This window comes from Anomalospiza imberbis, unplaced genomic scaffold (genome assembly GCF_031753505.1).
Source record: "Anomalospiza imberbis isolate Cuckoo-Finch-1a 21T00152 unplaced genomic scaffold, ASM3175350v1 scaffold_472, whole genome shotgun sequence".
NCBI lineage: Eukaryota > Metazoa > Chordata > Aves > Passeriformes > Viduidae > Anomalospiza > Anomalospiza imberbis.
This window is the reverse complement of record NW_027100081.1, coordinates 48,282-75,000: the sequence shown is the minus strand read 5'-3', so window position 1 is coordinate 75,000 and position 26,719 is coordinate 48,282. Positions and strand designations below refer to the sequence as shown.

At 49.5% G+C, this 26,719-nt stretch overlaps 2 pseudogenes; both read right to left on the bottom strand.

The window, feature by feature from the left end:
• Positions 1–12,832: 12,832 nt before the first annotated feature.
• On the bottom strand, positions 12,833–14,420 carry LOC137466924 (suppressor of SWI4 1 homolog; annotated as a pseudogene).
• A 115-nt stretch (positions 14,421–14,535) lies between these two features.
• Positions 14,536–19,303, bottom strand: LOC137466923 (suppressor of SWI4 1 homolog; annotated as a pseudogene).
• Positions 19,304–26,719: the final 7,416 nt, after the last annotated feature.

The following is a 26,719-nucleotide window of genomic DNA, read 5'->3' as shown; positions in this document are numbered from 1 at the left end:
GTAATTCTTCCACCGGGGACAGGAAATTGTTCCCATTTCTCCTGTCCTTCTCTGGTTACCTTTTCTGTAAGCTGTGCAGGACCCACGCAAGGAGGCTGCGATCCTCTAGCAGCTCATAGGCAGCTCTGGTGACACGGGCAGCAATCTGTAATATCTCCAGAATGCGACTCTGGAACAGAAAATGCAGCGGGTTCTTTTACAGCCAAGACCTAATTCTCTAACTTAAAATGAGCAATTTGGCTGGTATCTGATCAACTTCCCAGGTAAAACGAACACCACTTGTTCTCAGCAAGTCCACAGAAGGAAAGACATTCTCCCTTCAAAGCTTCATACCACAGGTGCTGCGCTGACAAGAAGTATTCAAGTAGCAAGACAATTTTCTCCTTTGTCCAAGGTTTTGGTACTTGAAATACCCAGGGTGGGTGCTCTCAAACCTGAGAGCTCCTGGCATGTGAGTTTCCCTCCTGCTGAAGCACTGTTCAGGTAACAAATGTGCTGGCTGGGGAATAGAGACCCCAAAAAGAAAAGGCCCCGACTGCAGGAGCAAAACCACGGCACCCACGTGAGGCTCCTTGATGGCAGGAACCTGTTCCAGTTTCAGGGCATAAGTTTCAGGGACTGGTTTAGACACAAGCAACTCTTTCCCCCTCCACACATACACCTAACTGACAAGGAACCGATTTTCAAGAGGACCAAGGCAGAATCAGCTGTTCCTTTCTCTGTTGTACTTGAGATCTTGAAGCCGTACAAGCTTGTTGTGGTTTGGGGGTAATTGGGAACTGCTCTTTTTGAACTCTTACCTGGGAGCCCTCGTCACACTAAGGACTGCTGAAAGGGAAAGAATGACCCAGAAAATCCTCTGGTAGACATAAAGCTCACAGCAGTGTTTGCCACGCAGCCCTTCTCCAAGAAACCTGAGGATCCACTCACGCTCTCTTTTGTACTGGAAGCCACAAAGAAAAATACCGCCATCAGACATTCAGACATTTCCAAAGAATACCAGCCCCTAAGAGCAACAAAACCACGGTTCCTCTGACTGCCAGCTCAGGGCTTACCCGAGCTGGTTCTGGACTTCTCCATTTCCATTCCTATCAAATTTAATCGCTGACGTCCCGTGGGAACACTCAGTCTACAGCCCAAACATGCAGTGGAAATGGAGTTTTAGAAGCTGCTGTTTCTAAAATACTTCAGTTGAACTCAAAGTTACTAATCTAAACTCAAAGAGGAATTGCAGCTAGGCGGGGCAGAACAGTCTTTTCTTGTGCTCACATAGCATGCACAGCACAGCTCGTTGCGCCTTAGTATGGAGAAAGCAACAAAAACCCCAGAGAAATAACATTTTTAATTCCAATATGAAACATAAGAAAGATGTTTCTAATTAACTGCCTGGGGGAGAATGAGGTTTCATTGTATTTTTACAGCTGCTTTTAATACATTTCTGAGGAATTCCTGGATACCTAAAATGGGACTTTTACCTCAAAACCACAACTGGAGAAAAGCTGGAGGAAAGCCGGTACCTCCCTCAGGTCCAAATACTGGTGTGACAGAAGGAATCTCTTCACCTTCATGTACATGTGCTCCTCGTTAAAGAGAAAAAGCTGGCACCGTGGAGGAGGACAGTGCTCCCAATCCACAAGTACAGGCGACAATTTGTGGAAGCTGCAGCGAGCGTGCAGGGCTCCCAGCTGGGAGAACAGCCCAGCAAGTGCAGAAGGCCTTTGCTCTGAGACTCACGCTGCCCACCCTCCCCCTTCTCGTGCCCAGGAGGAAAAGCTCAGTCAAGAGTGCACAAGCACAGAGCAGGCGAGGAGATCAATGCTCCCCAAGGCTCTGTTTTTCACCCCAGCAGCGACACACACACCAAGTCCCAGTACCTGGCTTCAGGATCTACTGTGTCACACGAGCAGCGTAGAGGGTCGGGGAGATGGTGAACCTGAGGTTCGGCTGCCCGGTTCCGTTCTGCATGGCATCCAAGAGATACAGCAACGGCAAGGGCCAGGGGAGAGAAGCCTGAAGCGCAGCCCAAGTGAACACAGCAGGAGCACGAAGGCATCGATCAGCTTCCGGCACATCTCACGGGTCATACGGGCGACAGCCCTAATTCGGCAAGCTTGGGGGTTTGGCGACGTCCGGATCAAAACACCCAGAAACCTGCGAGAAAGAAACCGAACGGAAGCCGGCTAAAAGCCGTCCCTGACGATGACTCCTTCCAGCAACTTGTTCACGAGGAGGCAGGGATTGATTCGATACTCACCAGCCCATCTGGCCACGGCACGGGCAGCACCATAAAAAATCCCGCGCGGGCGGCGCCGGTGTCAGGGTGGGGTGTAGGAGGCAGAGCGGGATCCTGGTTTTTCCTGCCGTTTTTGCCGCCCAATTGGGAAGGTCAAGCGAGTCTGCGACATGCCGCTCCCAAGATGGTGGCAGCTAAAGGACCTCCGCACGCCCGCGCTGCTGCTGACCCCACAGCCCTCGTGCACGACCCCAGGAATCGCCACGAAAAATCCCGCCGGGGCGCCGCGGCGTCGCGGCTGTTGTGCAGGCAGCACTGTAGACCAACCGGGGTGGGGGGGGGTGTCCTCGATTTCCCCGTCTTTTTTTTGTCGCCATCATGAGAAGGCCAAGCGGGGCCGGGACACTCCGGCCGAGCCACTCCCAAGATGGCGGCCGCTGCAGCACCTCCGTGGGGGGGCTGCAGTACCGCACTCTGGCCACAAGGCGGGGGCACTGCCACCCCCCTCAGCCGGGGGCTGCCGCTCGCCTGGGGCTGCAGGCAGGGAAGGCGGGCGAGACAGAACGGCTGCCGTCTCCTTCCAAACATCCTCTGCAATAAGTGCCCCAGAACATCCCACACGGAAAAAAAAAAAACAAACCAATACCAACAAAAAAAAACCTGACTCTAACCCAGTAAGAACGCAAATAAAAAACCTTTTCTTGTAAACTTTATTTCAATCTATTTTATTTTTATACTTTTCATATTCATATTCATATTTTGATTTAGAATGTATATTAATGTATAATCATAACATTTATTCCTATTACTTATATATTATTATATTTTATATTTTTACACATATCTCAATATATTGATGATATACTTCTAAATGTAGATTGATATTTCTATAAGGTTTATATTGTTTATATAAAACCCTTCCACTACCCAAGTAAAAAACTAAAAAAAAAAAACCTTCATTTTAAACCGTGTTGAATTGTTTTAAATTTGTAGTTTTCACACTTATATTCCATCAACCCAGTAGTGATTTCAGCTCCTGCCCAATAATGCCCAGTCACTATTCCACCTTCTCCATAATTTCAACTCCATGTGCACAGCCCCGTTCTCAATAATACAGTTTCATTTCCATTTTCACTCACGATCCCAGCCCCGCAGTCCATTTCCCAGCCCCACCGTGATTTCGGCTCCAGCCCCAGGGGAGCCATCACAGACCAAGGCAGTATCACTGCATCGCCGGGTTTTACAGGCGCACGGTTAGAGCCCAAAATTCCGCACTACACATCCTGTTCTAGTTTCAGTCCCAATAGCCAGCCCCAGGATCCATGTCACAGGCCTACAGTGATTTCAGAGCACAAACCCCACAGTGTATTTGTCAGCCCTTTGGTTCCTATGCCCTGTGCAGTCCCTTTCCCAGCCCTGCAGTGATTACAGCTCCTGCCCAATAATACCCAGTCACTGTGCCACCTTCTCCATAATTTCAACTCCATGTGCACAGCCCCGTTCTCAATAATACAGTTTCATTTCCATTTTCACTCACGATCCCAGCCCCGCAGTCCATTTCCCAGCCCCACCGTGATTACGGCTCCAGCCCCAGGGGTGCTATCATGGACCAAGGCACTATCCCTGCATCACCGGGTTTTACAGGCGCATGTTTAGAGCCCAAAATTCCGCACTACACATCGTGTTCTAGTCTCAGTCCCAATAGCCAGCCCCAGCATCCATGTCACAGGCCAACAGTGATTTCAGTGCACAAACCCCACAGTGTATTTGTCAGCCCTTTGGTTCCTATGCCCTGTGCAGTCCCTTTCCCAGCCCTGCAGTGATTTCAGCTCCTGCCCAATAATATCCAGTCCCTGTGCCACCTTCTCCATAATTTCAACTCGATGTGCACTACCCCGTTCTCAATAATACAGTTTCATTTCCATTTTCACTCACGATCCCAGCCCTGCAGTCCATTTCCAAGCCCCACCGTGATTTCGGCTCCAGCCCCAGGGGTGCCATCATGGACCAAGGCACTATCCCTGCATCGCAAGGTTTTACAGACGCATGGTTAGAGCCCAAAATTCTGCACTACACGTTGCACTACACATCCTGCCTATGTTCTTGCTTGTCGACAAACTCACCGCTGCCCTTCTTTTCAGCAGCTGCCACCGTCTTCTGTGCATCTCGGAGCCTCTGGCGACGAGCAAGACTTGCCAAGGTGGGACGCATCAGGACCAAGTCAAAACCCAGGCAAGATGTCCTGGAACGCTTTACATTCGCTTGCCGAGAGTGAATTCAACAGGCAGGAGAGCGGCAGCCACCGTCCTCCGGCAGTCTGAAGGCTTCGCACACAAGCCCGCTTCTTTGCGGCTTCGTTCTTCGCCTCTTCCAAGCAACCGCGATCTCTGCTTCTCGGAGGCGAAGAAGCGGCTAGTTCGCGCACAGCTTAGTAGAGCGCCAGCGGAGCGCTCCGGAGCACCGCTTCTGCCGAAAGACGCCGGGAACCGGCACTTCCCTCCAGATACCTCCGGAGCCGCCTCTTCTGCTTCTCTAGTCTCTATCTTAGCGAAAAGCTTTCCCACTCCATTTGGCAAGGGGAGAGTGTACCAGCACTGCACACTAACTACGGTTTGCAAAGAAAGAGGATTTGCAGCACATTCCAAGGACACGGCTCTTTCCGAGGCAATCTGCAACCTGCTGTCAGATGGAAGTGCTCTCTGCCCTCTCCTGCCCAGCTCTAGGTACTAGCGGGCACTTGCCAGCCTGGCCGAGGCAAACAACCTCCAGAGATGTCACAGAGCATAAGTGGAGCACAGATGCTCAAAAGCAGCAAAGCTGAAGAGCCTGGCTCAGCTTCACTAGTGAGCAATTCACTGACTGGGAAAAAGAAGCAGCAGAGCACAGATGTTCAAAAGCAGCAAAGCTGAAGAGCCTGGCTCAGCTTTACTAGTGAGCAATTCACTGACTGGGAAAAACAAAGCAGCAGAGCATCGCGCTTCTGTGCGCTGTGAAGGCAATTGCCAAAACCAGGCAGCTGCTCCTTCCCAAGCACAGTCATCTGCCTATGTTCTTGCTTGTCGACAAACTCACCGCTGCCCTTCTTTTCAGCAGCTGCCACCGTCTTCTGTGCATCTCGGAGCCTCTGGCGACGAGCAAGACTTGCCAAAGTGGGAGGCATCAGGACCAAGTAAAAACCCAGGCAAGTTGTCCTGGAACGCTTTACATTCGCTTGCCGAGAGTGAATTCAACAGGCAGGAGAGCGGCAGCCACTGTCCTCCGGCAGTCTTAAGGCTTCGCACACAAGCCCGCTTCTTTGCGGCTTCGTTCTTCGCCTCTTCCAAGCAACCGCGATCTCTGCCTCTCGGAGGCAAAGAAGCGGCTAATTCGCGCACAGCTCAGTAGAGCGGCAGCGGAGCGCTCCGGAGCGCCGCTTCAAGCCGAAAGACGCCGGGAAGCGGCACTTCCCTTCAGATACCTCCGGAGCCGTGTCTTCTGCTTCTCTAGTCGTCTCTATCTTAGAGAAAAGCCTTCCCACTCCTTTTGGCAAGGGGAGAGTGTACCCGCACTGCACACTAACTACGGTTTGCCAAGAATTTGGATTTGCAGCACATTCCAAGGACACGGCTCTTTCCGAGGCAATCTGCAACCTGCTGTCAGAGGAAAGTGCTCTCTGCCCTCTCCTGCCCAGCTCTATATAGCAATGGGCATTTTCCAGCCTGGGCGAGGCAAACAACCTCGAGACATGTCACAGTGCCTAAGTGGAGCTGGAGATCTGAACTGCAAATGGGCAAGTACCGAGAGAACAATTCCCGCTGCTACAGTATATTGATGATATACTGATAGCTACAGAGGAAAAAGCAACTTGCGTAAAGGTAACAGTTGAGATTTTCAATTAACTGTGAATGGGAAGATATAAGGTGTCTAAAGAAAAAGCACAAATTGCCCAACAGACTGTGATTTACCTGGGATGTGAAATCTCACAAGGGCCGTGAAAACTGGGTACTTAACCGTGTTCAAGCTATTTGTGCCATTCCAGAGCCCCAGAATCTACACGAGCTTCGAGTCTTCCTTGTGATGACCGGGTGGTGCCGGCTGTGGATCATGGACTAATTGCAAAACCCCTCTATGAGGCCCAGAAGACGCAGCCATTTACCTGTGGCAAACCACAGAAGGAGGCCTTCCTCAAACGAAAGGAGGCCTTGACAGCTGCTCCTGCATTGGGGTTACCTGATTTGTCCAAAGATTTTCAGCTGTTTGTACATGAAAGGCTGCGCCTGGCATTGGGAGTCCGAACCCAACGTTTGGGAAGCTGGAAAAGGCCGGTGGGCTACTTTTCCAAACAACTTGATAACGTCGGTGCCGGGTGGCCTTCATGTCTGCGGGCAGTCGCAGCCACTATGATCCTGATACAAGAAGCCAGGAAGCTCACCATGGGAAGGCACATAGATGTCTATGTACCGCACATGGTAACCACAGTTTTGGAGCAGAAGTGGGGCCATTGGCTATCCCCCAGCTGGATGATAAAATTCCAGGTAATCTTAATGGAGCAAGATGATGTAACATGAAAAACAACTAACCTTTTGAACCCAGCCTTGTTCCTAGGTACAACATCTGAAGAAAGCCCATTGGAACACAATTGCGTGGAAGTAATAGAACACATCTGTACGGCTAGACCAGATGTGAAAGATGTCCCCCTAGAACAGCCAGACTGGGAGTTGTTCACAGATGGAAGCAGTTTCATGGAGAACGGAATCAGATACGCTGGCTATATGGTAACAACAATCAGTACAGTGGTAGAGGCAAAAGCATTACCACCAAATACATCCGCCCAGAAGGCAGAACTGGTTGCTTTAACCAGAGCACTGGACTTAAGTGAAGGGAAAAAGGTAAACATATGGACTGATTCAAAAGATGTTTTCGGAGTGGTGCATGTGCACGGGGCCCTATGGAAAGAACGGGGCCTGCTTTAGTCTCAAGGGATGCACATTAAACATCAAGATGCAGTTCTGCAGCTGATAAGAGCAGTACAAAAACCTGAACAAGTGGCAATTATGCACTGTAAAGCACATCAATCAGGAAGCTCCAAAATTTGTGAGGGAAATCGAAAGGCAGACTGGACAGCCCGACAGGCTGCTTGAAAGTTGCAAACAGCAATCGCATTGGTACCTTTAAAACTTAATGTATCTCAATTCAATTTACCTCCACAGCCAAAATATTCAGCAGAAGATGAGAAATTGGGACATTTGCTGAATGCACAGAAGAATTCAGAAGGGTGGTATGTAACTGCACATAGACAGATAGTGGTACCCCTTGGTAATGAGAGAGGGTCTACAAATTAAACATAACGAATGTCATTGGGGTGCAGAGGCATTGGTGAAGTTTCTAAAACACAATTTGGTCTCAGTACAAATGTTAACAATGGCAAAATCAATAATGTCAAAATGTGAGATCTGCTTGAAAAACAACCCAGTAGCTAGATGACAGGCACAGCTAGGAAGGGTTTGGGTAGGGATAGAACCAGGAGGTTATTGGCAGGTAGATTTTGTAGAATTACCAAGAAGTCAAGGATATAAATATCTTTTAGTAGGGGTTGACACATTTTCTGGATGGTCAGAAGCCCTTCCCTGTCGCACAAACCAAGCAAAAGAAACTGTTAAGTGGTTACTACAAGAAATCATTCCCAGATTCGGGGTGCCTCTAGGGATATAATCAGATAGGGGACCCAATTCCATAGCCATGGTGGTAAAAGAAGTAAGTACTTTGCTGGGAATAACTTGGGACCTCCATACACCATGGAGACCCCAGCCAAGTGGACAGGTAGAGAGGATGAATCAGACACTATAAAGGCAAATCAGTGAAATATGTCAAGAAGCCAAACTGCAGTGGCCACAGGCTTTACCAATAGCATTGCTGAGAATTCGGATAAAGCCTAGGAGTGGGATGTCAGTCAGTCCTTATGAGATATTGTATGGGAAACCATACAAATCTCCTGGACCCAATCCAAATGTACATGTCATGGGAAAACAGAAAGTATATAACTATGTTCTGTCTCTCGGGAAAACTTTAGCACGGCTTCGGAGCATCCTCGTGTGGAATAGGCCGTTGACTCTGGAGAATCCAGTTCATGACATACATCTGGGAGATGAGGTGTATATCAAGAATTGGAATGAAGAACCATTAAAAGAGAAGTGGAGTGGACCCCATCAGGTACTATTGACCACCTTTACAGCAGTCAAAGTAGCTGGAGTGGACCCCTGGATACACTACACTCGAGTGAAGAAAGCCCATCCCGGTCTGCGGACTGTGTAAACTGTGGGACCAACAGAGCTGCAGATAAGATGTGTTTAATTGTTTCAAGAGTGTTACCAGTAATTGTACCAATGCTCATTTCATGGTCTTTGGGATGTAGAATGCAAAAAGATCAATTAACCACTCTTCATTCTAGAATAAGGAGGGAGGTACAGGCAGAAACACAGGTGATAAAGGTTTCCAATGCAATTTGGGCTGAGAATGTAATGATTGGATTAATTAAAGATTTTGCCAAAATGCAGAACACTAGCAAAATAACTGTCTGTCTGCCAATACCGAAGGCAGCGGGAGACCCAATAAATTGGGGAATCATAACAACAAAACTGCCTGAAATACAAAAGAACAAAACAATTACATGTAAACAGGTACCAGAATCAAGACAGGTAATCAAGGTAACCTGGAAAGTAATAGGACAATGGTTGCATCCTTTGAGTCAACAAGACTGTCTTCACAATAATGGCACGAGAGGATATCCTATAGGATGGTCGGGGGGCATCCCAAATAAATGGCAATGCTACTTACCACATCATAAAAAGATTACAGAAAATGTTACAGAAACCACTCTGGTGTGGAAGTGCAAGGTAAAAGATCACAAAGGTCATATAGAGCCTTGGGACAGTGCATGGTCTCTGAGTATACTTCAAAAATTCCAGTACATGGCAACCACCCCTTGGTGCATTAAATGGGAAGGTTCAGAAAATGATACAGATCCAGCAGTAACAAACACTGCCACTAGCAGTAGAATAAAGGCAGACAAAGTAAGTTGGTGGGCATGTAAATAAAACTTATGATTGCACTTCTGATGATATAGAGATAAAACAAATGCCACCACTGGGAGTAGCCTTACAAATTGGTCATGCCTGCTGAGGCATCAAACACAAGCAGGGTAAAATGAATTACAAAATACTTGTAGGATGTACCAAAAGTACAATCCAAAGTCCAGGACAATTTGTATGGGCAACAAGTGATGGTACCTGGACAACCCATCTACCTGTAGATGGGAAAGTAAAAGAAATCACTTTAGGCCTCCCTACTTTATGTCCAATTTGGAAAAGTCCCCATTTAAGGGAAAACACGAACTTCTGCAGATAAGAACAAGACGAGAAGCCCCAGATAATGAAAATCAAGATGACATTTGGCAAGAACCCTCTAGTGGAGTGAAATTTGGGTGGGCCCTAGAGTCTTTGCTTGGTCCTATAGCAAACTATCAGAATAAAGAAATATTGTACAAACTTACAGGTCAGGTAGATAGACTGGCAAGAGTCACTAGGGAAGGATTTAAAGAACTTATCGTACAATTACAAGCCACCACAAAAATGACTTTGCAAAATCGATTTGCCTTAGATTTGTTACTTCCGAAAGAGCATGGAGTGTGTGGATCTTTAAAGGGATGGATTGATCATTGCTGCATCCACATCCCAAATGTAACTGCAGATATAGACTATGATATCAGTCAGTTAAAACAAATAGAGCATGAAGCACAAGAAGAGCAAAAAGATTTGACTACGAGCTGGTTAGACAAAGTCTTCAAAGGGTTAGGGTGGAATGCGAGTTCATGGATTAAGTCTATCATCGAGAGTGTGATAATCCTATTAATTGTGTTTTTAGTAATTTTGTTAGTCTGCAGTGTCCTAAAAGGAGAAATACAGAAGAGGACGTCCTGGAACTGAAAAATAATAAAGGCACTGACACGGGATCCACACCCATCATCCTCTGATCCTCCAGTTCGTGACAGCATCCACGACAATGTTTACGTCAATTCTGGATTTGAAGAACATCACGTATAAACTCAGAAACCAAAGACTGTATCAAGTGAAAGCATTTGCACTTATAGTGAATTGAAAATACTTTCAAAGGGGGGAAAATTATAGTAAAAGGGTTTAAAATCATGGGGATCTGGGGAGTTAGAATGAAAACTAAGCTTAGTAGGCCCTGGGAAAATACCCTGGGAAAGTATAGGCCTTATACTTGCTAGAACTGCACTTGTGTAGCTGGGCTATGATAAATGATGGAATTGTTAGATGTGATGATTGTTTAGTAATTAAATATGATTACTGTTTAATCGTAAGAATAGTCATGGGGAACTGTGGTCAGGGGCTTGAGAAAAATCACAAGAAATTCATGCTTGGATAAAGTCAATGTATACAATAGAACAATATAAGTTTAACAATTAATATGTAAGTTATATAACGATAGAATATAAAATACGTTCAGCTCGAAAGCCATGTCGGAGTCAGATTTGGGTCTGTACCCCTGATTCCCAGAGCTCTGCAATAAAAGCACCTGCATATAATCATATCCCGTGATTATGTGTGTTCCTGAACGCTAACATGGGGGCACCTGGGACGCACCTGGGGGCACCTGAGGGCGATAAAAAAACACCTGGGGGACATTTGGGGGGTTCTGGTGACACCTGGGCACACTTGAGACACACCTGGGAGGCTCTGTGGACATCTGGGGGGCTTTGGGAACACCTGAGGGGCTCTGGGGACACCTGGGATGCACCTGGGGGGCTTTGAGAACACCTGGGACACACCTGGGGATACCTGGGTGGCTTTTGGGGACACCTGGGGTAGAAAAAAACACACCTGGGGCCACTTGGAGGCCACGTGGGCACAGCTGGACTCCCTCGGAGACCACCTGAGGCCCCCCTGCCCACACCTGTCGTGTGCCCAGCCGAAGACATCCACGTCACCAACCTGTCGGAGGACACACGCGAGACCGACCTGCAGGAGCTCTTCCGCCCCTTTGGCTCCATCTCCCGCATCTACCTGGCCAAGGACAAGACCACGGGGCAGTCCAAGGTCACCTGCGTGCCTGGGCAGGGCTCACCTGCCCGCCATGCCCGCCGTTCCAGGTGCTCACGGCGCTGTTTTTGCAGGGATTCACCTTCATCAGCTTCCACCGGCGCGAGGACGCGGCCAGGGCCATCACGGGCATGTCCGGCTTCGGCTACGACGACCTGATCCTCAATGTGGAGTGGGCAAAGTGTGTACCTGGCACACCTGGGCACTCACCTCACACACCTGGGCACACCTGGGCACCCCCCTGGGGGGGGGTCACACTCACCTGGGGGGCATTCACAGTGTCCCGGTGCTGCCACACCCACCTGATCCTCAACATGGAGTGGGCAAAGTGCGTACCTGGCACACCTGGGCACTCACCTCACACACCTGGGCACACCTGGGGCACACCTGGATTGCACCAAGATATGCCTGGGCACACCTGGGGGTTCCTCTCACCTGTCCTGACTCCCCTTTTTCCTCACCCCAGGCCCTCCACCAGCTGAGCCGCTCCCAATTTGGTTCTAGTTTGGCCTCAGTTGGATCCCAGTGGATCCCAGTTTGCTCCCAGTGGCTCCCAGTTCAGTAAAGCTCCAGGCTCTGGCACCGCCCCCGTCCCTGTACCAGGATTTGGGCTCATCCCGAAATTCCCAGCTGGGAAAAATGGGAATTTGGGCTGGAAAAATGGGAATTTGGGGTGGGAAAAATGGGGATTTGGGGTGGGGAAAACAGGAATTTGGGGGGGTAAAAAACAGGAATTTAGGGTGGGAAATGGAAATTTTGGGTAGGAAAATAGGGAATTTGCTGGAAAAAATGGGAATTTGGGATGGGAAAATGGAAAATTCTGGTAGAAAAAGGAGGATATGTGATAGAAAATGGGAATTTGGGTGGAAAATGGGATTTTTCCTGGAAAAAAGAGCAACACGAGGTCCTGGGGTGGATCCAACTTTATTCCTGCTCCTGCCAAGGGGAAACACCTGCCCAGCCGGGGAGGGACCACATTTCCCAAACTTCCAACCTGGAATTCCAGCCACAAGGACTCCTGGAAATTCCTGAAATTCCCACTGGGTTTTTTTGGGGTTTTTCCCCATTTTTAGGACTTTTCCCCCACAGTGTTTTTTTCCCCCCATTTTTATGTTTTTTTTCTCATTTTTGGGGTTTATTTTCCCCCTTTTTTTTTTGGTTTTTTTTTTTTTCTCCATTTTTGGGGTGGTCTCCCCTGGATTTGGGGATCCCAGCAGGGAAAATGTGGAAGGGGATACAGGGAGACTTTGGGGGATCCCAAAATTCTTCTGGAAATCCCAAAAATCTCCTTGGAAATCCCAAAATCCTCAGCGGGGGTATCCCAAACTTCCCCTGTGAACCCCAAAAATTCCTCTTGAGGATCCCAAAATTCCCCTTGGGGATCCCAAAGTTCTTTTTAAGATCCCAAAATTCCGTTGGACCCCAAAATCCGTCCCAGAGACCCCGAATTCCCAATTCCTGTGGGATCAGGGGGTCCCAAATTCCCATTTTTTCCCCCCTTTCAGTTCTTCCTTTTCCAGGCCCGTCCTGGCTGTGGGAAATTTGGGATTTTCCAGGGGGTCAAGAGCTTCCCACGGCGGCATTTGGGGTTTCCCGGGTGGGATTTGGGGTTTTTGGGGTTTCCCAGGTGGGATCTGGGATTTCCTGAGTGGGATTTGGGATTTTTGGGGTTTCCCAGGTGGGATCTGGAGGTTCTAGGATGGGATTTTGGAGTTTCCTGTTGGGATTTGGGGGTTCCAGGTTTCCTGGGGTGGGATTTGGGGTTTTTGGGATGTCCTGGGCGTGATTTTGGGGTTCCAGGATGGGATTTTGGGGTTCCAGGATGGGATTTTGGGGTTCCAGGATGGGATTTTGGGCTCCTCTTCCATCATTTCCGGGCTCGGGGTGTGGCCGAGGGCCTTTGCTTCCTCTTGGAGTGACCAGGGAACAAATCTGGGGAAAAAAGAGGGAAAAATGGGAATTTAGAGGGGAAAATAGGGGATTTAGGGGGAAATTATTGGGGTTTGGGGGTGGGGGAAATGGAATTAAGGGATGGAAAATTGGGATTTAGGAGAACAAAAAAGGGATATGGGGGTAAAAAATGGGACTTGGGAGAAAAAAATTGGGATTTCTGGGAAAAGAGTTGGGGTTTGGGGAAAACAAATTGGGGTTAAGGGGAAAAATGGATTTGGTGGGAAAATGGAATTTTAGGCATAGAAAACTGGGATTTGGGGGGAAAAGTTGGGATTTGGGGTGCCAGGATTGCCTGGAAGTGTCAGAGTGTTTACTTTGATCCCAAATCACGGAAATTCAGGAATTTTGCGTCATCAGCCACTTCCAGGGAGGGAAAACTCACCTGGAAACTCCCAAAATTTCCCTTTATCTCCCCCAAACTCACCTGGAAACCCCAAAATCACCTGGAACACCCCAAAATTCACCTGGAACACTCCAAAACTCACCTGAAACCCACACAATTTCCCTTTATCTCCCACAAACTCACCTGGAAACACCAATATTTCTATTTTACACCCCCCCCCCCCCAAAATTCACCTGGAAACCCTAAAATTCACCTGAATTCCTCCAAAAACTCACCTGAAACCCACAAGACTTCCTTTTATAACCCCAACCTCACCTGGAAACACTGAAATTTCCTTTTCTTCCCCCCAAAACTCACCTGGACCCCCCAAGCTCACCTGGAACCCCTCAAGCTCACCTGGAACCTCCAAAAGCTCACCTGGAGTCCCCAAAAACTCACCTGGACACCCCCCCCTCCCCCCAAAGCTCACTGCACCCCCCAACCTCACCTGGCCCTCACCTGGCCCGGGCTCACCTGTATCAGGCTCCTCCCCCAGCTCCTGTCTATAATACTTGGCCTCGGCCTCGTCCGATGGCTTGGCCTCACCCGCCTCAGGTGCGCTGGGGTCCTCGACATCGCTGTCACCTCCTGGGCCACCTGCGGCCTGGCCCATCCTGGCCAGGCTGCGCTACGTGGGGAGAGACAGGTGAGGGACAGGTGAGGGGATGGATACCTGAGGATGGATCCGGCCAGGCTGCCCCACTTGGGGGAGCCTCACCTGTGTGACCTCACCCGTGTGACCCTTCTGTCCTCACCTGTGTGACCTCACCTGCGTGACCTCACCTGTGTGACCTTTCTGTCCTCACCTGTGTGACCCTCTTCACCTGGGAGGCCCCTGCCACCCTGACCTGTCCCTGGCACACCTGTTCTCACCTGTGCCATTCCCGCTGCTGCTATTTCCGCTCCAGGTTCTGCTCCTGCGCCTGGCACCGCTCCACCCTCACCTGCAGCCGCTGCTCCCACCAGGCCAGCAGCTCCCGCAGCTCTGCCTCTCCTTTGGGGGCTGCCAGGGAAACACACCTGTGACACATCTGGGCACAGCTGGGCACACTCCTGAGATACCCACAGACACCTGGGCACAGCTGGCACACACCTGAGGTACACCTGGGCACAGCTGGGCACACACCTGAGATACCCACAGACACCTGGGCACAGCTGGCACACAACTAGCCACAGGTGTGTCTCTTTACCCAGCCCATGTCCCCAGGTGTCCCCAGGTGTGTCCCTTACCCAGCCCATGTCCCCAGGTGTGTCCCCAGGTGTCCCTCACCTGTCCCAGGTGTGTCACTCACCCAGGCCATGGTACAGGACGTTGCCCTGGCCCAGCCCCTCCTCCACCTTCAGCAGCTGCAGCGTCAGACAGGGCCGATCTGGGATAGGTGACAGGGACAGGTGACACAGGGACAGAGGGACAAGTGACACGGGGACAGGGGACAGGGACAGGGGACACAGGGACACGGGGACAGGTGATATAGGGACAGGCGACACAGGAACAGGGGACAGGGACACAAGACAGGTGACACAGGGACAGAGGGAGCACAGGGACAGGTGACATGGGTACACGGGGACAGGAGAGGGGACACAGGGGACACACAGGGGGACGCCGTTGAGCTGCGGTGTCACCTGGGCACCACAGCACCTGTCCCCATCCCCCTGTGTGTCCCCTTAATGTCCCCTCAGTGTCCCCAATGTCCCCTCAATATCCCCAAGGTCACCTTGGTCAGCCTCACGGCACTCTGCTGTGTCACCCCAATGTCCCCTCAGTGTCCCCAGGGATGTCCCCGTTGTCTCCTCAGTCAGTCTCATGGCGCTTTGTTGCGTCATGGTGTTGCCGCGCCCGGCGCAGTTCTGGGGCTGTTCCAGAACGTTCTGGGACCCGTCTGGCTCCGCCTCGCTCTCGGACAGGGCAACGTCCCTGAGGGGACAGGGACAGGTGACAGGCACAGGTGACACCTCGGGGAGACAGGTGACAGGGACAGGTGACAGGACAACATCCCTGAGGGGACAGGGACAGGTGACAAGTGACAAGGACAGGGGACAGGGACAGGTGACACCTCTGGGACACAAGGACCGGGACGGGTGACAGGGACAGGACAATGTCCCTGACGGGACAGGGACAGATGACAGAGGACAGGGACAGGAAGAGGTGACAGGGGACATGGAAAGGTGACACCTCTGAGGGACAGGGACAGGTGACATCTCTGGAGGTGTCCCCAGGTCTCATGTCCCCTCCAGTGTCCCCAGGTACCCCAGGAAGAAATTCCTGTGTCCCAAAGATGTCCCCAGATATCCCCAAGATGTCCCCAGGTGTCCCCTACCCCCTGAGCAGCTGGCTGATGTCCCTGTGATGTCCCCAAGGTGTCCCTGATGTCCCCAAGGTGTCCCCAGGTGTCCCTGATGTCCCCCAGGTGTCCTCATGTCCCCTACTCCGTGAGCAGCTGGCTGATGTCCCTGTGATGTCCACAAGGTGTCCCCTACCCCGTGAGCAGCTGGCTGATGTCATCCATCCTCGCCAGGTTCAGGAATTTCTCCTGGAGAATTTTCTGGAGGCCCCGGCTGAGCCCCACGGGCACCACCTGGACATTGCCGGACTGGGGGAAAAAAACAGGAATTTGTGAAAAGTCATGGGAAAAACAGGAAAAACTGGGGGTAAAAGGGAAAGAATCATGAAAAAAACAGGAAAAATGGAAAAATCATGGAAAAATAATGTGAAAATCATGGAAAAATCATGGAAAAATCATGGAAAAAAGGGGGGAAATGGGAAAAATCATGGAAAAATAATGGAGAAATCATGGGGAAAAGGGAAAAATGGGAAAAAAAAGGGGAAATCATGGAAAAATGGAAATGTGGGAATGGGGAACCACCTGGAGACTGCTGGATTGGGGGAAAAATGGGAAAATGGGAAAATCATGGAAAAATCATGGAAAAAAGGGGGAAAATGAGAAAAATCATGGAAAAAACAGGGTAAAATGGGGGAAAATGGGGAAAATCATGGAAAAAGCTTTAAAAATGGGAAAAATTGGAAATGTGGGAATGGGGAACCACCTGGACACTGCTGGATTCGGGGAGAAATGGGAAAAATAATGGAAAAATCATGGAAAATCTTGAAAAAAAGGGAAAAACAGGGGAAAATGGGAAAAATTGTAGAAAAATACAAGAAAAAATGGGAATGTGGGAATGGGGAACCATCTGGACACTGCTGGACTGGGGAAAATGGGAATTTGGGAAAAAACATGGAAAAATGGGACTTTGGGAATTCAGGAAATTTGCGAATTCAGGGATTTAGGAATTTGGGAATTGGAGATTTTGGGAATTTGGGAATTCAGGACATTGGGACTTTGGGATTTTGGGAATTCAGGACTTTGGGAATTCAGGATGTTGGGGTTTTGGGAATTTGGGATTTTGGGCATTCGGGACTACAAAGTACTAGCGATCCCCTTGGGCCTCTCTCCCTCTCACATCCTATAACTCCTTACTCAGCTTAAATTCTTATCTCCTTCAGTGCTTGTTTTGATGAACAAAGACCTTTTATTTATTACACCGTGGTCACGCCCCACCCCGCCAGGGCTTCCAGTGCATCAACGAGACGGGACAGATCGTAATTCATGATTCCCAAAATTGGCCTCATCCAGGTGATCTCTCCTAGAAGTTCTTGCGAATCCTGTAGGTTGTTGATCTCTGAATTGATTTCTATTTTTTGAGGTCTGATGGTCTGCTCTGTGATTTTCCATCCCAAGTACTTCCATGGTGCAATTTCTTGAGTCTTTGAAGTGCTGATTTCCAATCCTGCCTGTTGCACTTCTGCAATCACACAGTCATGAACTTTTTGCAGTTCTTGTTGCGTTGGTGCTGCAATGAGCAAATCATCCATATAATGAATGATTTTTGCTCCCGGATATTTTTCTCATGCTGGAGACAAAGCTCAAGCCACGTACCATTGGCAGATGCTTGGTGAGTTCTTGAGGCTTTGTGGAAGAACGGTCCAACGGTATCTTTGTAGAGGCTCCTGTCTGTTGATGCTTGAGATGGAAAATGTAAGTTGAGGAGCATCATCTTGATGGAGTGGAATGCTGAAAAAACAATCCTTGGGATCAATGACCACAAGCGGCCAATCTCTCGGAATCACTGAGAGAGAGGGAAGTCCCAGCTGAAGTGGTCCCATGTCCTCAAGGACTTAGTTGATTTTTCTGAAGTCATGAAGCAATCTCCATGAGCCTGAAGCCTTTTTGCAAATGACGAACACTGGAGAGTTCCAGGGGCTGTTCGTCGGCTTGATGTGTCCCTTTCCAAGTTGTTCTGTGACCAAGTTTTTCAGAGCACTCAATTTCTTTCGCTCAAAGGGCTACTGATCCACCCAGACAGGACTGTCTGTCTTCCAGGTCAGTTTCAGAGTGGTGAGTGCTGCAGTGACCCCGACTAAAAATCCACTTCCAGTTTAATGCCCCATTGTGCCAAGAGGTCTCTTCTCAAACTGTGATGGGCTTTTCCACAACAAAAGGACGAATGATTGCTGTTTTCCCTCCTGGTCCTGAGATGACATTTGCACTCTGCAGACATATGGAGCTTCCTCCTATGCCTTGAGAGAACCCGAGGGTGCAATTAACTTCCATTCCCGGGGCCAAAAGATATATGATATTGTCAGAACCCAAAATGCTTTTCCGACATTTTCAAATATTCCTATGAGTCAGAGACCCTGGCAGACAGCTGGAGACAGCTGTGATTTTAATTTTGAGCCATGGAATGAGTTACCAGCTCTGCAGGAAGAACAAGAAGAGACAAAAATCTAGAATTTACAGTAGATAAAATAGAAGTAGTTATAAGTTAGAGGAGAGTATTTTTACATTATGTTCATGGGGGTTTTGACCAATGTACGGGGGGGTCAGGATTGGTACAGGGGGGGTATGAAAAATCCAACATGGAGGATTTGGGGTGTGACTTGTCCTTTTCCTCCTTCTTCTTACCCTCCATCTTCTTTGGTGATGTTGGCATCTTTTAATTGCGTTTTACTGAAAACACACTATCCAACATAGGTGCTAGATATTGGTAGGAAATAGTAAACATGTAGTACGTAACAAGTAGTATTTAGTCTCTGTGCCTGCCCCTCGAGGGTCAGATGCTCCCTTTCTGCCTTGCTGAACAGACCTCAGCAAGGGCACAGAGAGAATTGATAGATAAGAAATAGCAAACAACTGTTAAGAAGTCTGCGCCTTCTCTCGGCCAGCAGCCAAAGAGACAAGCTTCCTGATAATTTGAAATAAATCATCCAGAGACCGAATACTGCGGCTGCTGCGTCTTCCTTCGTCAGTGCAGGCCAGTGAAGGCCTTCTCCACCTTCCCGGAGTCACCTCAGCACTAGAGGGACATCCGAGATCTGGCGTCCCTGGGTGGGCACTGAAGGCATTTCAGAAGTATCCAGAGACGAGAAGCTGAGCCACCAAGCGATCTCACCTGCACAAGAAGAGAGAAGGAAAGCAGGTTTTCCCAGAAGATCCCAGTGAAGAAGACAGCAGGGAGCGTGACACAGAGTATCCTGACCTCACCAAACTCTTTGCCTCGAGACCAGCTCGGAGAGGAGGAGATTCAGAAGCGCGCCTGGATCTGCTCACCTGTGACCTGCTGGACAGGGACCAGTGCCATCTTCGGACCGACCTCGCGTCGATACAGCTTTGGTGAGAAAGTCAAATTGAGAACATGGGGGTGGGACATTCCCAGGAAGAGGCCCAAGTTCTAGCAGATTTACAGGGAATCATTTCCACACATCCTGTGGAAATCAGTTCGAAAAAATTAAAGGCTTTGCTATTGTGGGTGCAGTATAATTTCCCAAACACAGAGAAACGCCTCTTATATGAGGTGGGGTTTTGGCAGCAGATGAACAGAGAATTATATTATAGAGCCGTAAAAAACAATAAGATAGCTGCAAAGCTCCTGACTTCAGCTAGAACAGTGTTGGAATCGCTGTCACAGAGAAGCAGGGGTTTTGCAGGGCCATCTAGGGTCTCTGCCGGGACCCAGGGGGAGGGGTCAGCCAGCCAGCCGCTAGGCATGACTTCCCCCATCACAGAGGCAGAGAAAGCGGATTTACCTTCCGCGGGAGAAGAGGGGTTTGAGTTTCCGCCACCCCCCAGGTCCCCGATTTCTGCCTGCTCTTTAGATTCGCTCGAGGAAAACAATTCCCCAGGCTCCTCCGATGGAGAAAGCCCCCAGGGAGCGGCGAAAGTCACCACCCCACCCGAAAGCCAAGCGCGGGCGGTTGCGGGCGCGGGACGCGGCGGGGCAGAGCCGAGCGCGGAACGCGGCGTGGCCGGGGTCGCGGCAGCAGCGTGGGGGTTGGAGGCGGCCGCGGGGGAAGCCATAGAGAGTAGAGAGCTGGTGGGGAAAGGATTAGAGCGGATCTCCGTCACTGCGAACGCGCGGAGCTCGGGACGGGCGGTCGCGGCGGGAGCAGAGGGAGAGACGGGGCGGGGCGGGAGCGCGGCGGGAACCGAGGGCGCGATGAGCTTACGTTCAAGGCGTCCGATGACGCGCGCCATGACACGGCTCCTAGAAACTGCCTTACAGGCGCCGGAGGAAGACTCCCGGGCGGAGGCGTGGGCTCCGCGACAGACCGAGAGCAATCCGGAACTCTCTGTCGCAGCGGCGGTGACGCGCTTCCGCGTGGTGAAGCGGTTTCCGGAGGCCGGGGCGGGGGAGGAGTTTTCCCCTGTTGTCGTGGCAACGGGGACGCGAACGGGGCGGGAAGTGCCCTCTCAGGCTGCGGGCGGGGGCTTGGAAAGTGGGATGGAGACATCTGAGCAGGAACGGGAGCAGGGGGAGAGTGACGTCAGCAGCGGGGGAAGCGGGGAGTCTGCTAGGCTCGCGGCCGCGCGGGGCGGGAAGAAACGCAGGCGGGGCCGGGGTCGGAGCAGGGCAGTCCCAACCCCCGTGATGATGCAAGTGGGAACGGGGCGTGACCGAGATGACGACATCCCCTCGGGCACCGCCCCTCCCCTGCCTCCATGGCAACAGGTAGAGCCAGCCCAGATTCGCAGTCAATCACAAACAGCCCCTGATATTACAAAGCAAAAACAGTCTAGGCAACAAGAAACAGTATCCCAAAGCGCAGGGCTTGCAAAAGTAAAGCGAGCTTTGGAAGAAATGATAAAAGGACTGTCATTAGAGGAGGAAATATCAGAGCAATGTACGACTCCGACCACGGGCGGTCGGGCGGCAGCGCCACCCAGTGGCGAAAGTGTCACATTACACCAGGTCGAGTCGGAACCGATCGGCCAGGCCAGCGCCGGTGCGCCATCCAGTGGTGGGACTGTAACATTGCAGCACTTTTTTCCAGTTTCATATAAAAAGGTCTCCAAAGGGAAAAAGACCGCGACGATGAGACGACAGCAGGAGTCTTCGCAGACTTCAGGGCGACGTGAGACCCAGGACATCTCTGCCGGGGCGCAACAACAGGATGACACCATACACATCACAGCCTCGGAGGGCACTCCAGGTTGGGCGGTCCCAACGTCAAGGTCTGCTGACTCCTCGGGTCAGGGAGAATCAATCTTGATAATGTTACGGTATTTAATTGCAGCCTTGGAGGCACATCCAGAGCTGTTGCCACATCTTCCTAGAATTTTCCATATGATGTTAGGCAGTAATATTTTCTCTTCTGCAGCAGAGGTTCCGCTTTTACTCGAAAGCTTTCAGGCTTCGTCCTCACAAATGCCGTTGGTGCCGGTGAGTTCTCCTTCACACAGACATGTACCTGCAAAGCCCTCAGATTTGCCAGAGGCGAGACTGAATTGGCCGGAGATCAGGAGGGATTTGGAAAGAGAAAGAGGTCTGGTACAGGGCTCGGGAAATATAATGATGCCAGTCAATTATGATGCACAGGGACAAAACCCGAGATGGGAGCAACTGGACCGTAATGCCATCAAAGACTTAGCCAAGGCCATCAGAGACAATGGGTTGTCGTCACCATATTTTAAGCAAACGTTAAAAAGCATTTTTGGAGCATATGATTTAACACCGTATGACCTTAAATATCTCACAACATCAATTCTTACAGACGCCCAAGCGCTCGTGTGGCAGAAGGCGTGGAGGAGAGCTTTGGAGGAGCTGAGAGCCATGTACCAGGGCGGACCAAACACGAATCTCACCGTGGCACAGTTGGCAGGTGATCCTCCAGATGACGACCCAGCCCAGCAGGCGGTGAGGCTTCCGAGGAACGTGCTCAGCGACATCAAAGACTCAGCACAGAGGGCCATTCTACAGATCGCACCTGCGGGAGTCCAGGACACCCTCTTTTCAGAGATCAAGCAGGATCCTTCAGAACCATTCACCTCCTTCGTGGATCGTCTTTCCCAGGCGGTGGAACGACAGGTATCCGAGGAGAGAGTGAGAGCACCCCTGCTCAGGACCCTCGTCTTCTCCAATGCCAATCAGGAATGCCGACGGATCATCAACCTGATGCCGCACGAGGCCACCTTGGCAGACATCATAGAGGCATGCAGCAAAGTGGGGACACCACATCATGTCGCAGCCATTGTGGAAGAGCAATTGGGGAACAGGTTTGACAAGCGTTTTGAAGAAGTTATTGCCTGTGATAACAAAACCAGTGCCGGTTCAGGAAGGCGGTGCTATGGGTGTGGGGCTCAAGGACATATTAAAAAGAACTGCCCACAAGCTACCAAGCACAATAAGCCGCCAGACCTTTGCCCTCGATGTAGGAGAGGGAAGCACCATGCAAGTGAGTGCCACTCACAGACTGATGTGGACGGTAGGCCATTGCCGTTGCCGGGAAACGGGAAAAGGAACGCGAAAAACCAGCGCGCCCCGACACAAATACTGGCTGTGACTCAGGACCAGAAGGGACAATCCATGGGGGACAGCAAACAGAAACTCTCAGCAGAGCAGTTTCAGGGATCCCCAGCGACCCAGACTTGGTACCACCAGGATTCCAGCGCGTCCTGGCGACCTCCAAATTGACATGTCTCTTGAACAATGACCATGCTGTGATACCCACAGGTGTCACAGGGATTTCTACAAAAAGACAGGATTTTTTAATAATGGCCAGAGACAGAAGTAGCATTCTTGGCCTTGTTGTTTATCCTTCTTTAATTTCAGCAAATAACAAGGAAGAGCTGATGGTCACAGCAAAAGCTCTTCAACCGCCTTTGACTATTCCAGAGAACACGCCGATAGCCCAGGCCATGGCTTTGCCATCTCACCCAGAGAAGCAGATCATGCCGGTGTTTAATAGGCAGGCCTCTTTTCCTGCTGACCAGGTGGAAATACATGCGTCATGGGTGAAACATTTGAGCCGAGACCGACCTATTGTTACTTGTCAGTTGACTTGTAATGAAAAGACAATTTCTATCACAGGGATGCTTGATACCGGAGCGGACGTTACAGTTATTTCATATATTTTCTGGCCAAGGGACTGGGACTTGGTTGCGCCTTTGGCTCTCTCACAGGCATAGGAGGCAGTTCCCTATGCATGCAGAGTGAGAACGCAATCATTGTCACAGGGCCAGGGAGAAAGACACCCATCATTCGTCCTTTCATTGTGCAAAAGCCCATCACAGTGTGGGGGAGGGACCTTTTGTCACAGTGGGGACTGAAGTTGGAGTTGGATTTTTAATGGGGGCCACTGAAGCACTCACCACCCTGAAACTAACCTGGAAAACAGATGAACCTGTCTGGGTTGGACAGTGGCCCCCTGAAAGAAAGAAAATGAGTGCCTTGAAAAACTTGGTTCAGGAGCAGTTGCAGAAGGGACACATCAAACCAACATCCAGCCCATGGAATTCTCCAGTGTTTGTCATTCACAAGAAGACTTCAGGTTCTTGGAGACTGCTTCATGATCTCAGGAAGATCAACGAGGTCATTGAGGACATGGGTTCTCTTCAGCTGGGACTTCCATCTCTCTCAGTGATCCCGAGAGATTGGCTGCTTGTGGTCATCGACCTCAAGGACTGTTTTTTCAGCATTCCACTCCATCCAGATGATGCTCCCCGTTTTGCATTTTCTGTTCCAGGTTTCAACAGGGAGGACCCTCCAGAAAGATATCATTGGGTAGTTTTGCCACAAGGCCTCAAAAATAGCCCGACCATCTGCCAGTGGTATGTGGCCAAAGCCTTGCGTCCAGCACGGCAAAAATACCCAGGGGCAAAAATCATTCATTATATGGATGATTTGCTCATTGCAGCACCTACACAGCAGAAGCGGCAGGAGGTCCGTGACTGTGTGGTTGCACAGGTGGAAAAAGCAGGATTGGAAATCAGTACATCGAAGGTACAGGAGGTTGCACCTTGGAAGTATCTGGGATGGAAGATCTCAAAACAGACAATCAGGCCTCAGAAGTTGGAGATCAGCAAGAAGGTCACCACTCTTTGGGATTTGCAACAGCTCATGGGAGAGATCAACTGGATGAGACCAATCCTGGGAATCACCAATGATGACATCTCGTCATTGCTTGACCTTTTGAAAGGGGACAAAGACATGAAAGCTCCCAGGACTTTGGCACCTGAAGCACGGAAACAGCTTGAAAAGATCTCAAATATCATACAGCAGAGACAAGCACATCATTTTGTACAATCACTTCCTTTCCAGTTAGCAGTGTTGGGGGAAGCTGTACAGTTCTATGGGTTGATTTTTCAGTGGGATGTGTCACAGAGGGATCCTCTATTAATAATAGAGTGGGTGTTTTTGTCTTACAGGTCTCTGAAAACAATCCTTACAGATGTAGAGATGGCTGCTCAGATTATTATTAAGGCAGGAACTAGGATGTTGACAATGTCAGGAAGGGACTTTTCAACCATTTATCTACCTTTCACAACAGATTACTTCGATTGGGCAATGCAGTGATCACAGGATATCTTAATCGCGTTGTTAGGTTATCCAGGAGCTTGCATAAATCAATTTTTAGCACACAGGTTGTTGAGTACGAAAATAAGTTTCAGGGAGAAACCAAAAATCCGTGAGGAACCATTGGAAGGGATGACAGTGTTCACTGATGGTTCGGGAAAAACCCACAAGTCAGTGGTCACTTGGCAAAATACAAAAACAGGGGAATGGGAATCAGATATCAAAAAGGTAGAAGGTTCACCACAAATTACAGAATTGGCAGCAGTGGTCAGAGCTTTTCAATTATTTCAGGAGCCTCTGAATTTGGTCACAGACTCAGCATATGTTGCAAATGTGGTCAAAAGATTAGAGGGATCATTTTTAAAACACACAGATAATGAAATCCTATATTCATACTTAGTAAGCATGAGGAGAATTTTGGAAAATAGAGAAAATAAATATTTTGTCACACACATTAGAGCGCACACTTCACTTCCAGGGTTTTTGGCAGAGGGAAATGCTCGTGCAGACAAGCTCACAATGCCCATCTCACAGACATTGCCAGACATTTTTGAGCAGGCAAAATTGAGTCATGCTTTCTTTCATCAAAATGCACAGGCATTGAGGGAATCCTTTCGCCTTTCTATAAGCCAGGCAAGGGAAATCATCAGTGCTTGTCCAGATTGCCAGTTAGTACAGCCACCTGCATCAACAGGAGCAGTCAATCCGAGGGGATTGCAAAGTCTGCAGCTATAGCAGACTGATGTCACGAAATACCCGTCATTTGGGAGACTCAAAAACATTCATGTTTCAGTCGATACATTTTCAGGAGCAATTTTTGCATCTTTACATACAGGGGAAACCGCAGAACATGCCTGCAGACATTTTTTACAAGCATTTGCATCATTAGGGGTGCCACAAGAGGTAAAAACTGACAATGGTCCAACTTATACAGGCAAGGTGCTTGACAAATTTCTGAAGAAATGGGGTGTCAGACACATTTTCGGTATTCCTCATTCCTCCACAGGTCAAGCGATCATTGAAAGGACACACCACACACTGAAATCCCTTTTGGATAAACAGAAAAGGGGAGAGGCAGGTGCAACACCTTATATGCGGTTGAACAAAGCTTTGTATGTTTTGAATTTTCTAAATGGCTCCTTTTCAGAACCTACTCCACCAATTGTCAGGCATTTCACAAACAGCACGTAAGCAAAGCTAAGGGAGAATCCTTTAGTTTTGATCCGGAATCCAGAGTCAGGACAGATTGAAGGCCCATTTGCATTAATAACTTGGGGCAAGGGTTTCGCTTGTGTTTCCACAGGGCAAGGACCAAAGTGGGTGTCAGCGAGGCACGTGAAGCCATATCGGGCACAGACACAAGCGGACGAGATCCAGAAAAGCAGAGAGGAAAGCACGCAGACAGAGGCAGACGACGATGCTGCAGCGACTTCTTCAACCAACAAATAATATTTTAGAGACTTGGGGTTTTTCCTAAGGGGAAGTGTTGTTGTATTGCGGGGTTTCTCACAGGGGACATGGACATGGGGTTCAGAAGGGTAATGTTCATGTGCCTCATTTTCTTGCCCATTGCCTTAGGCAATAGGACAGGATTTCCTATGAAACAACCAAGGGAAAATGTATGGGAAATTTTAGCAAAGGCAGCAAACTTAGACAGCATTTGTCTGACACATTCAAGACCGGGGAAACCTTTTTCAACATGCTTGGTGGGTGTGCCAGTGGAGGAATGGCCAATTCCAAAGGGCATCCCTCCGAGAGTTCTGAAGCCTTTTTCAGATCCTGTGGAGGGTTGGCACGTTTGGACACAGTTCCTTTCTGCGGCTCACTTTGAGCCCCCAGAGTTAGACATTCTTGGGTCAACAAGAATGAGATCATGTATCAAATTCAATCCAGAGGGAGCGGCAGAAACAGACAACCATACAGTAGATGTCAGTCCAAATGAAGCTTTTTATAGAAACACCTTGTCATGGTGTAATTATACTAAGATGACGAGCAAAATATCCCATCCACATCCAATCAGTTTACCAAAAGGTTTGTTCCTAATTTGTGGGGACAGAATTTGTCCAGCTATCCCTGCAAAAATCAAGGGTGGTCCATGCAGCATTGGTGAACTTTCATTGATAACACCTGATTTGGAAGTTTTGAGGAGACAGACAAACAGGGAAAAGAGATCTTTAGAACAATATAGCCCAAATTGTGATGATG